Below are 12,160 nucleotides of genomic sequence, written 5' to 3' on the forward strand. Positions count from 1 at the left end.
CGCAATGCTTCCTACCTCAGCCTTTCCTCAGGCACCTTCAGTCCATAATGCCCTCCCTCCACTGAAGCCTCAGGTGAATAGCTGCAAATAAAAATCCTGTGCTATGAGTTAAAAATAAATAAATAAATAAACTGTGGTTTTATCTCTGACCACCTCTAGACTCCCCAGCATCCAGAAGCCCTGCTACCTTTTATAGCTTGATGCTATGTGGTCCACTGGTCTTGGCTCTGGTGCTCTGGGCTGTGGAGCCCAGCCTGGGTACTGGGCCTTGATCTTCTCAGGGAAAAGACTCTCCTATAGCTGAGAGATCTGTCTTGACTCTTGGCCTGATGCCTGTGGAAGCTGGGTCAGCCAGTCTCACGACCTCACCCTTCCTACAAGTCTCCAGATGTTTTCTATCCTTCCTTGATATAGTCTCCTCCTCAGGTGGACCTCACTTGGTAATTCCAGGAGAATGTTCCCCAATTTAGCTTTATTTCTTGTGTTGCCCCTTTGGAGTTCTGCTTATGCTTCACCACTGATTATTCACCTCTCTGCAAAGGACTTTCCTTGTCCAGGATACCCAAAGTCTTTAGAAGCCGAGCAGTTGATTCTTAAAAGTACTTTTCCCCACTCTCACTGAATTCTTGGATATACTGAAAACTTGGTACAGGTACTGCTCCAGGACTGAACCACTCACCCCCTATTTATTGGGTGTTTTGATGGCTAACAGGTCTCAGTTGAATCTATCATAAATTTTGTTTTATGTATATTTTATCATAATAAAATAGTTTAAGAAGAAAAACAGTAACAACTCTTCCATTCTTTATTTCATTGGAGTTGATTTCAGACTTCATTGATCTCTGTTACCTCTTTACATAGCCTTAAATAAAGCCATTCTTACCTTTTTAGCTTGTCCACTTTTGCTTTGACATTTTAGGTTTCTGGTATTGCATTATGTATGTAACATGCATTATATTTATCTACTTGAACATCTCTGTTCTCTGATATTTTACAAATTCCAGTATCCTTATAAATTAGGGCCTCAAAAATGCTCGCTGAAAAACATTACGTGTTTCCATTATATTGGGAGCGTTTTCTTGTATATAAGTGACATACTGTAGCACCAAATGGAATAGCCAGTATGATGTTAGTATTTTTCTTGAACAACTTGTTCTCTTTTAAAAAAATATAGATCCTAGCCCAGCTGGTGTAGCTCAGTGGTTGAGTGTCACCCCAGGAACCAAGAGTTCACCAGTTCAACTCCTGGTCAAGGACACATGTCCAGGTTGTGGAGCCAGTGCAGGAGCCAGCTGATGGATGATATTCCTCTCTCATTGATCTTTCTATGTCTCTATCCCTCTCCATTCCTCTCTCTATAAAAAAATCAATAACAACATATTAAAATATATATATATATACATATATATATAAAAGTTTACCTAAAATAAGCACTGTTATAATCAGAGGGTAACAAGCTAACAGTATTACTAAAAAATGCTTTTGTCAACTGGGATGGAGCCTACCTGGGACAATTCCTGGCTTGATCACCACAATCCCTACCAGGTCTGGAAACTCACCATACTTTTAAGAGATTCCCTAAATTAGAATGATTAACTTCTTAATAATTGGCATAAAGATAGTAGTTGAAACCAAGGAAAAGAAGAAGTGTGTGTCAGCCATAAAGGCAAGAAGATCTGTAAAGAGCCTTGAGAAATGTGAGCTGTATTGCTAATTGTCTTGAGGGAAGATTTGGGGCTTAAGAAAACTATAATTTCCAGTGTTTTAATGAATATTCCTTATTAAAATGATCAACTTGTAAATTTAGATCTTTTTAGTTCTTAAGCTCAATATACTAATTTTATTATAAACGTAATAAGTTTTTTTCAATTAATAAGTCTTTTATTCTAATTCCTCTGGAGATTCTTAAGTGCTGTGAAGTTTGAGAACCATAAGAGGGATTTCTAAATTGCAATGAATGACTCTCCAATTATTTTTTTTTTAAAGAATGGATTCTTTATTTGGAATGAAATATTCTTATCTTACACAATAGGCAATAAAAATAAATTTAACATATACAAATTATTAACCATAGATAAAAAGAAAAAACCAGTAAAAAATGTGGCAGACAATACATCTGTAACATATTGTAAATGCTGATACCAGGACAACACTGCTTCAGAAAAGTGCCAGCAAAATGGTAATTGTGTGAAAACAAAGAAAAATATTGAGTGTAGGGTACAGAAAGTTTTCAAGAATTTGACAGAGCCCATGCATCTCTGCACCCAGAATACACTTAGAAAATAATTTAACTATGACAATAGAAACTGCTGAAAATGGTATATAATGTATAAACCTGGTCTCTAATCACCTCTTTATGTGCCTGGAACATCAACATTTTTCATGTTTGATTGCCAATATTTTACACATCTTCTATGCTCTCCTGCCAACATCCATATGTCATTATGTGACCAAGTCATGGCCCTCACTGGGCTATCATGAGCTTGTAATACTGTTTCAAAATTGAAATTGAGTCCATTCCACACAGTGAACTCTCCACTAGAGGCTCAAGCATTTTCCAACGATCTTCCTTCAAGAGTCCACCTAACAGCAGATACTGGACACGTTATTTGTTGATGTTCAAACAGATTTTGGTACTGCATACATAGGATTATTCAACATCCTTCTAGGTGAGACTATATTATTATAATAACCTGCATCTGGCTGAATTGCCCACATATCTCACTGGTCTCTGCCATATTCCACTCTCTAAATAGTTACAGATGGATTATGGTTTATACTTTTTCAGTTTATTTCTTTTCTCATTTGTTTCCCACTGAAAATAAGCTGTTGCATTGCTTGCAGCTGTGCAAAATCAGATTGCTTATAAAACAATTGTCAAGATGCCTGTTGTTAGTACCTTGGTATGTGCAAAAAAGGAGAAGGAGAACCAATTTCTGTAGCATGGTGATGTTTTCTTTCTTTTTTAAAAAATTACTTATTGATTTTAGAGAGAAAGAGAGAAAGGGCGGGGGGAAGAGAAAAACTTTGATTTTCTGTTCCACTTATTATTATTATTGTTTTTGGTGGAAATTAGTTTTAAGACTTTATTTATTATTGTTTACAGTATTAGATATGTATCCCTTTTCCCCCATCAACCCCTCCCTGACCACTCCCACCCCCAAGAACATCCCCCCACACCCCTGCTGTCTGTGTCCATTGGTTATGTTTATATGCATGCATACAAATCCTTTGGTTGATCTCTTACCTGCCATTGACCCCCCAATCTGCCCTGCCTTCCCTCTGAGGTTTGATGGTCTATTTGATGCTTCTCTATCTCTGGATCTATTTTTGTTCATCAGTTTATGTTGTTCGTTATATTCCACAAATGAGTGAGATCATGTGATATTTATCTTTCTCCAACTGGCTTTCTTTGCTTAGCATAATGCTCTCCATGTCCATCCATGCTGTTGTGAATGGTAAGAATTCTTCCTTTTTTTACCGCAGTGTAGTATTCCATTGTGTAGATGTACCACAGTTTTTTTAATCCACTCATCAGCTGGTGGGCATTTAGTCTTTTTCCAAATTTAGCTATTGTAAATTGTGCTGCAGTGAACACAGGGGTGCATATATCCTTTCTGATTGGTGTTTTTGATTTCTTAGGATATATTTTTAGAAGTAGGATTACTGGGTCAAATGGGAGTTCCATTTATAATCTTTTGAGGAAACTCCATACTGTTTTGCCCAGTGGCTGCACCAGTTTGTATTCTCACCAGCAGTGCAAGATGGTTCCTCTTTCGCCAAATCTTCCATAGCATTTGTCATTTATTGATTTGTTGATGATAGCCATTCTGACAGGTGTGAGATGGTACCTCATTGTTGTTGTTTTTTTAAAATATATTTTTATTGATTCCATAGAGGAAGGGAGAAGCAGAGAGAGAGAAACATCGATGATGACAGAATCATTGATTGGCTGCCTCATGCATGCTGCCTATTAGGAATCAAACCCGCGACCTGGGCATGTCCCCTTGACTGGAATCAAATCCAGGACCCTTCAGTCCACAGGCTAACACTCTATCCACTGAGCCAAACCAGCAAGGGCCCTCATTGTGGTTTTGTTTGCATCTCTTAGGTGATTAGTGACTTTGAGCATGTTTTCATATGTCTCTTGGCCTTCTGTATGTCCCCTTTCAAAAAGTGTCTATTCAGGTCCTTTGTCCATTTTTTGATTGGATTGTTTATCTTTCTTTTGTTAAGTTGTATGAGTTCCTGTAAATTTTGGAGATTAAACCCTTATCAGAGATAACATTGGCAAATGTGTTCTCCAATACTGTGGGATTTCTTGTTGTTTTGGTGATGGTTTCTTTGCTGTGCAGAAGCTTTTTATTTTGATGTAGTTTATTTTCTCCTTAGTTTCCATTGCCCCAGGAGCTGTATCGGTAAAGATATTGCTATGACAAATGTCTGCTATTTTGCTGCCTGTGGATTCTTCTCAGGTTTTTATGGTTTCCCATCTTACATTTAAGTGCTTTATCCATTTTGAGTTTATTGTGTATGGTGTAAGTTGGTGGTCTAGTTTCACTTTTTTGCATGTATCTGACCAATTTTCCCAGGGCCATTTATTGAAGAGACTGTCTTGACTCTATTTTATGCTCTTCCCTTCTTTGTCAAATATTAATTGAGCAAAATGGCTTGGGTCGATTTTTGGGTTCTTTGTTCTGATCCATTGACCTATATGTCTGTTCTTGTGCCAGTACCAGGCAGTTTTGAGAAAAATGGCTTTGTAATATAGCTTGATCTCTGGTATTGTGATCCCTCTAACTTTTTTTTTCTTGCTCAGGATTGCTGTGGCTATATGGTGGTTTATTTATTTATTTATTTTATTTTAATTTTTATTCCACATGAATTTTTTTAAATTAAATCTTTATTGTTCAGATTATTACATTTGTTCCTCTTTTTTCCCCCATAACTCCCCTCCACCCAGTTCCCACCCCACCCTCAGCCCTGACTCCCCACCCACTGTCCTCATCCATAGGTGCACGATTATTGTCCAATCTCTTCCAGCACACCCCACACCCCTTTCCCCCCCCAAGAATAGTCAGTCTATTCCCTTTCTATGTGCGCTGATTCTCTTGCAACCACCAGTTCATACTGTTCACCAGATTATTTATTCACTTGATTTTTGGATTCACTTGTTGATAGATGTGTATTTGTTGTTCATAGTTTTCTTCTTCTACCTCTTCTTAAAGGATACCTTTCAGCATTTCATATAATGCTGGTTTGGTGGTGATGAACTCCTTTAGCTTTTGCTTATCTGTGAAGCTCTTTATCTGACCTTCACTTCTGAATGATAGCTTTGCTGGATAAAGTAATCTTGGTTGTAGGTTCTTGGTATTCATCACTTTGAATATTTCTTGCCACTCCCTTCTGGCCTGCAAAGTTTCTGTTGAGAAATCAGCTGACAGTCGTATGGGTACTCCCTTGTAGGTAACTGACTTTCTTTCTCTTGCTGCTTTTAGGATACTCTCTTTGTCTTTTGCTCTTGGCATTTTAATTATGATGTGTCTTGGTGTGGTCCTCTTTGGATTTCTTTTGTTTGGGGTTCTCTGCGCTTCCTGGACTTGTAAGTCTATTTCTTTCACCAGGTAGGGGAAGTTTTCTGTCATTATTTCTTCAAATAGGTTTTCAATATCTTGCTCTCTCTCTTCTTCTGGCACCCCTATAATTCTGATGTTGGTACGCTTGAAGCTGTCCCAAAGGCTCCTTACACTATCTTCGTATTTTTGGATTCTTTTTTCATTTTGCTTTTCCGGTTGGGTGTTTTTTGCTTCTTCATATTTCAAATCTTTGACTTGATTCTTGCGCTCCTCTGGTCTGCTGTTGGGAATCTGTATAATATTCTTTATTTCAGTCAGTGTATGCTTAATTTCTAGTTGGTCCTTTATCACAACATCGAGGGTCTCACTAGATTTCTTGAGAATCTCACTACATTTATCGGCGGTCTCACCAGTTTTTTCGAGGGCCTTACTCAATTTATCGGCGGCTTCTAAACAGTTCTTTAAAGACCTTAAAAGTGTGGTTTTGAACTCTATATCCAGCATTTTGATTTCCTCCATTTCTGTCATTTGTGTCCTGTTTCTTTGTCTCGGCATTTTTTTATGCTTCGCTGTGTCGATAGAGTGCCTTTCTGTGCTAAGTGTTCCAATTACCTGAGGTAGACACTCTTGGTGCACCCCCTTGTAGGCTTTGTGCATTGTCTTGTTATAGTTACGCCTTGATTGTTGTAGTTATCACTGGGAGGAATTGAACTCCAGGCCAATTGGCTGTGAGAATCAGCTGTGTCTGCAGTGGGAGAACTTCTGTGCTGGAGACACCCCTCTGGGGCAAGACTTGCTTCAATGTGGCTTTGGTGCTCACTGAGTCTTCCCCCTGAGTATGTCTTTTATGGTTCCACAGAGCTGCAAACTGGATGGTCCCACTCTGATCTCTGGGCTTCCTGGCTCCTGGATCTCTAGGGAGGTGCTAATCTAGCCTTTGCCTGTGGCTATTCAGCAAAAGCCTCCCTGCAGGGCTTGGGCAGGGCGGGTCTCACGGGATCTACAGGGCGGGGCTAGCAGTTATGGCTCCTCTGAGTCCTGCCCTCAGAGGTTTGCTTCTCAATGTCCCAGTAATCGCTGCAAGTCCCTCGGAGAGAAAGCTGCCCTCGAGTTCCGACCGATGCCAGACAGTCCCGCTTCTCCCATATGAGTCTGGTTCCTTAGAGACTCGTCCGGAACTGGAGCTCAGAGCCTGAGACTCCCTCCCGATTGAAACAGACAACCGCGCCCTCAGTCGCCAGCCCACTCCCCATGCAACCTCCGAACTTAGTATTTTACTTATGCACTGTGCCTCCTCTGAGTCTCGGTATGGTTTTCTCTTTCCTTCTAGTTGTAGGATTTCCACTCAGCCAGCCTTCCTGTGGTTCTGGATGATGTCCGTTCCGTCTTTTAGTTGTGTTTTTGAAGTGGTTGTTTGAGGCAGCAAACTCCGGTGTTTACCTAGGCCGCCATCTTGGTTCTCTCCCACATGAATTTTTGAAGAGTTTCTTCTATGTCTGTGAAATATGCTGTTGGTATTTTAACAGGGATTGCATTGAATCTATAGTTTACTTTGGGTAGTATGGATATTTTAATGATATTGATTCTACCAATCCATGAACATGGTATATTCTTCCATCTATTTATGTCTTCCTCTATCTCTTTTTTCATTGTCCTGTAGTTTTTTGAGTACAGGTCTTTTACCTCCTTAGTTTATTCCTAGGTATCTTATTTTTGTTGTTGTTGCTGCAATGGAAAATGTGATTTTTTTAAGGTTCTCTCTTTGTAAATTCATTATTGGTGTATAAAAAAGCCATAGATTTTTGGGTGTTCACTTTGTATCCTGCTACATTGCCAAATTCATTTATTAAGTCTAGCAGTTTTTTGATGGAGTCTTTAGAGTTTTTGATGTACAGTATCATGTCATCTGCAAATAATGACAATTTTACTTCCTTTTCTATTTGGATGCCTTTTATTTTTTCTTCTTGTCTGATCGTTATGGCTAGCACTTCCAGTACTATGTCGAACAGAAGTGGCGAGATTGGGCATCTTGTCTTGTTCCTTTTCTTAGGGGAAGTGGTTTTATTTTTTGCCCATTGAGTAAGATGCTGACTGTAGGTTTGTCACGTAAAGCTTTTATTCTGTTGAGATATGATCCCTCTATTCCTACTTTGCTGAGAGTTTTTATGAAGAATGGGTGTTGGATTTTGTCAAATGCTTTTTCTGGATCAATTTATATGACCATGTGGTTTTTGTTTCTAAATTTGTTTATGTGATGTATCACGTTTATTGATTTGCGGATATTGTACCACCCTTGCATCCCCGGGATAAATTCTACTTGGTCATGGTGTATGATCTTTCTGATGTAATGCTGGATCCAATTTGCTAGAATTTTGTTGAGGATTTTGACATCTGTGTTCATGAGAGATATTGGCCTGTAATTCTCTTTTATTGTGTTGTCTTTATCTGGTTTTGTTATTAGGGCAATGCTGGCTTCATAGAATGAACTTGGAAGTGTTCCTTCCTTTTGATATTTTTAGAACTGTCTAAGAAGGATAGGTTTTAGTTCTTCCTTGAATTTTGGTAAAACTCCTTGTGAAGTTTTCTGGCCCCAGGCTTTTGTTTGCTGGAAGCTTTTTGATGATTGCTTCTATTTCTTCCATAGTTATTGGCTTATTGAGATTTTTTTAAAAAATATATTTTATTGATTTTTTACAGAGAGGAAGGGAGAGAGATAGAGAGTTAGAAACATCGATGAGAGAGAAACATCGATTAGCTGCCTCCTGCACATCTCCCACTGGGGATGTGCCCGCAACCCGGGTACATGCCCTTGACCAGAATCGAACCTGGGACCTTTCAGTCTGCAGGCTGATGCTCTATCCACTGAGCCAAACCGGTTTTGGCCTCTTGAGATTTTTAGATTCTTCCTGATTGAGTTTTAGATGGTTTTATTTTTCTAGGAATATGTCCATTTCCTCCAGGATGTCTAGTTTGTTGGAATAGAGTTATCCATAGTATTTTTTAATAATCCATTGTATTTCTGTGGGATCTGTTGTTATTTTGCCTCATTTCTGATTTTGTTTATTTGGGTCCTCTCTCTATGCTTCTTGGTGAGCCTGTCTAGAAGTTCATCAATCTTGTTTATCCTTTTAAAGAACCAGCTCTTTGTTTCATTGATCCTTTGTATTTTTTTTTGGGGGGGGGGGGGTCTATGTCATTTATATCTGCTCTGATCTTTATTATCTCCTTCCTTTTGCTCACTCTGGGCTTTTCTTGCTGCTCTTTTTCTAATTCTTTGAGTTGTAGAGTTAGATGATTTACTACCATTTTTTCTCATTTTTTTTTTTTTTTGAGGTAGACCTGCAGAGCTATAAACTTCCCTCTCAGGACTGCTTTCATTGTATCCCATAGATTTTGGATTTTTGTGTTTTCATTGTCATTTGTTTCCAGGATGTTTTTAAATTTCCTCTTTGATCTCTTTAGTAACCCATGATTGTTTGATAGCATGCTATTCAGCTTCCAAGTGTTTGAATTTTTTGGATTGTTTTTATTGTAGTTTATTTCTAATATTATGCCATTGTGGTTTGAGAAGATGCTTGATATGATTTCAATCTTCTTGAATTTGGAGAGACTTTGCTTGTGACCCAATATGTGAGCTATCTTTGAAAATGTCCCATGTGCACTTGAGATGAATGTATATTCCGTGGCCTTGGGGTGAAGTGTTCTCTAGATGTCAATTAAGTCCATCTGATCTAGTGAGTCATTAAGGATTTCTGTTTCTTTGCTGATTTTTTTGTCTAGAGCATTTATCCAGTGATGTAAGTGGTGTATTAAAGTCCCCTACAATGATTGTATTATTGTCGATCTCTCCTTTGATATCTTCCAGGAGATTTTTTTTTTTTTATGTATTTGTGTGCTCCTGCATTGGGTGCATATATGTTTATCAGGTTTATATCCTCTGGTTGTATCGATCCCTTTAGTATTATGAAATGACCTTCCTTATTTCTTGTTATGGCTTTCACTTTGAGGTCTATTTTGTTAGATATAAGTATTTCTACCCCAGCTATTTTTTTCATTTCCATTTGCCTGAAAGATATTTTCCCATCCCTTCACTTTCAGTCCATGCGATTTCCTTGTTCTGAGGTGGGACTCTTGTAGACAGCATATATGTGGGTCATTTTTTTTATCCATTCAACCACTTGATGTTCTTTGATTGATTGGAGTATTTAGTCCATGTGCATTTTAAATTATTATTGATAGGTACTTGTTTGTAGCCATTTTTAATTTTTGTTCCTGTGTTCCTTCTTCCCTTTATATTTCTTCTTTTTACACATGTGCTTTTAGCATTTCTTTCATTGCTGGCTTGGTAGCAATAAACTCCCTTAGCTTTTTTTTTTTTTTTTAAAGTCTGTGAAGCTCCTTATTTCCTCTTCAATTTTGAATGATAGCCTTGCTGGATAGAGTATTCTTGGATTTAGTCCCTTGCTTTGCATCACTTTGTAAATTTCCTTTTGTTTCTTTCTGGCCTGATGTGTTTCTGTTGTGAAGTCATTTGATAATATAATGGGAGATCCCTTGTATATAGCTTTCTGTCTCTCTCTTGCAGCCTTTAAGATTCTTTCTTTGTCCTGAATGTTTGACTTAGTAATTATAATGCATCTTTTCGGGTTCATCTTGTTTGGCACTCTTTGTGCTTGTGTGATTTTTTTCTTCTCCACCTCAGGGAAGTTTTCTGACATTATTTCTTCAAATAGGTTTTCTAACCCTTGTTCCTTTACTGTCTTTCTGAAACCCCTATTATTCGTATGTTTCTTCATTTCACGTTGTCCCAAAGCTCCCTTAGGCTCTCCTCCCATCTTTTAATTTTTTTCTCCAATTGCAGTTCAGTTAAGGTGTTTTGCTTCCCTGTCTTCTAATTTGCTAATTTGGTCCTCTGCTTCTCCTAGTCTACTGTTGAAACTTTCCTTGGTGGTTTTTTTTTTTTATTGCAGCTATATCACTCCCCATTTCTTCTTGACTGTTACATAATTGTTGATTTTTTCATCTATCTGGTTTATGAATTGTACGGCCCTTATTCTGATTTCGTTTTTGACATATTGCATGCCTCTGTTTCATTTAGCTGCTTTTCTGGCGATTTCTCCTTTTCTTTCCTTTGAGGGTTTCTTTGTCTACCCATTTTTGCTCTCACTGTACCACAGCCTTTTTATACACTCATCTACTGATGGCACTTGGGCTGTTTCCAGATTTTTTAAATTAAATCTTTATTGATCAGATGATTACAGTTGTTCCTCTTTTTTCCCCCCATAGCTCCCCTCCACCCGGTTCCCACCCCGCCCTCCGCCCTCACCCCCCACACTTCCTCATTCATAGGTCCACAATTTTTGTCCAGTCTCTTCCCGCATCCCCCTCACCCTTTTCCCCCCCAAGAATAGTCAGCCCACTCCCTTTCAATGCCCCTGATTCTATTATAATCACCAGTTCATTCTGTTCATCAGATTATTTATTCACTTGATTTTTAGATTCACTTGTTGATAGATGTGTATATGTTGTTCAAAATTTGTATCTTTACTTTTTTCTCCTTCTTCCTCTTCTTAAAGGATACCTTTCAGCATTTCATATAATACTGGTTTGGTGGTGATGAACTCCTTTAGCTTTTCCTTATCTGTGAAGCTCTTTATCTGACCTTCAATTCTGAATGATAGCTTTGCTGGATAAAGTAATCTCGGTTATAGGTTCTTGCTATTCATCAGTTTGAATATTTCTTGCCACTCTCTTCTGGCCTGCAAAGTTTCTGTTGAGAAATCAGCTGACAGTCATATGGATACTCCCTTGTAGGTAACTGACTGTCTTTCTCTTGCTGCTTTTAAGAATCTCTCTTTGTCTTTTGCTCTTAGCATTTTAATTATGATGTGTCTTGGTGTGGTCTTCTTTGGATTCCTTTTGTTTGGGGTTCTCTGCGCTTCCTGGACTTGTAAGTCTATTTCTTTCACCAGGTAGGGGAAGTTTTCTGTCATTATTTCTCCAAATACGTTTTCAATATCTTGCTCTCTCTCTTCTTCTGGCACCCCTATAATTAGGATATTGGTACGTTTGAAGCTGTCCCAGAAGATCCTTAGACTATCTTTGTATTTTTGGATTCTTTTTTCATTTTGTTTTTCTGGTTGTGTGTTTTTTGCTTCTTAGCATTTCAAATCTTTGACTTGATTCTTGTGATCCTCTAGTCTGCTGTTGGAACTCTGCATAATATCCTTTATTTCAGTCAGTGTATGCTTAATTTCTAGTTGGTCCTTTATCATAACCTCGAGGGTCTCACTAGATTTATTGAGGGTCTCACTACATTTATCAGCGGTTTCTAGAAAGTTCTTGAAAAACCTTAAAAGTGTAATTTTGAACTCTATATCCAGTAGTTTGCTTTCCTCCATTTCTGTCATTTGTGACCTGTTTCTTTGTCACTGCATTTTTTATCCTTCCCTGTGTTGGTAGAGTGGCTTTGTGTGCTAGTTGTCCTATAGGGCCCAGTGGCTCAGCCTCCCCAATTACCTGAGGTGAACACTCTTGGTGCACCCCTTTGTGGGCTTTGTGCACAGTCTTGTTGTAGTTAAGCC

At 38.4% G+C, this 12,160-nt stretch overlaps 1 pseudogene; it reads right to left on the bottom strand.

Moving 5' to 3' along the window:
* Positions 1 to 1,980: 1,980 nt before the first annotated feature.
* Positions 1,981 to 3,254, bottom strand: LOC139006270 (pre-mRNA 3' end processing protein WDR33 pseudogene; annotated as a pseudogene).
* Between the last annotated feature and the right edge of the window lie 8,906 nt (positions 3,255 to 12,160).

Source organism: Myotis yumanensis, unplaced genomic scaffold (genome assembly GCF_028538775.1).
Source record: "Myotis yumanensis isolate MYYU_CA2020_CCGP unplaced genomic scaffold, mMyoYum1.0.hap1 SCAF_3, whole genome shotgun sequence".
NCBI lineage: Eukaryota > Metazoa > Chordata > Mammalia > Chiroptera > Vespertilionidae > Myotis > Myotis yumanensis.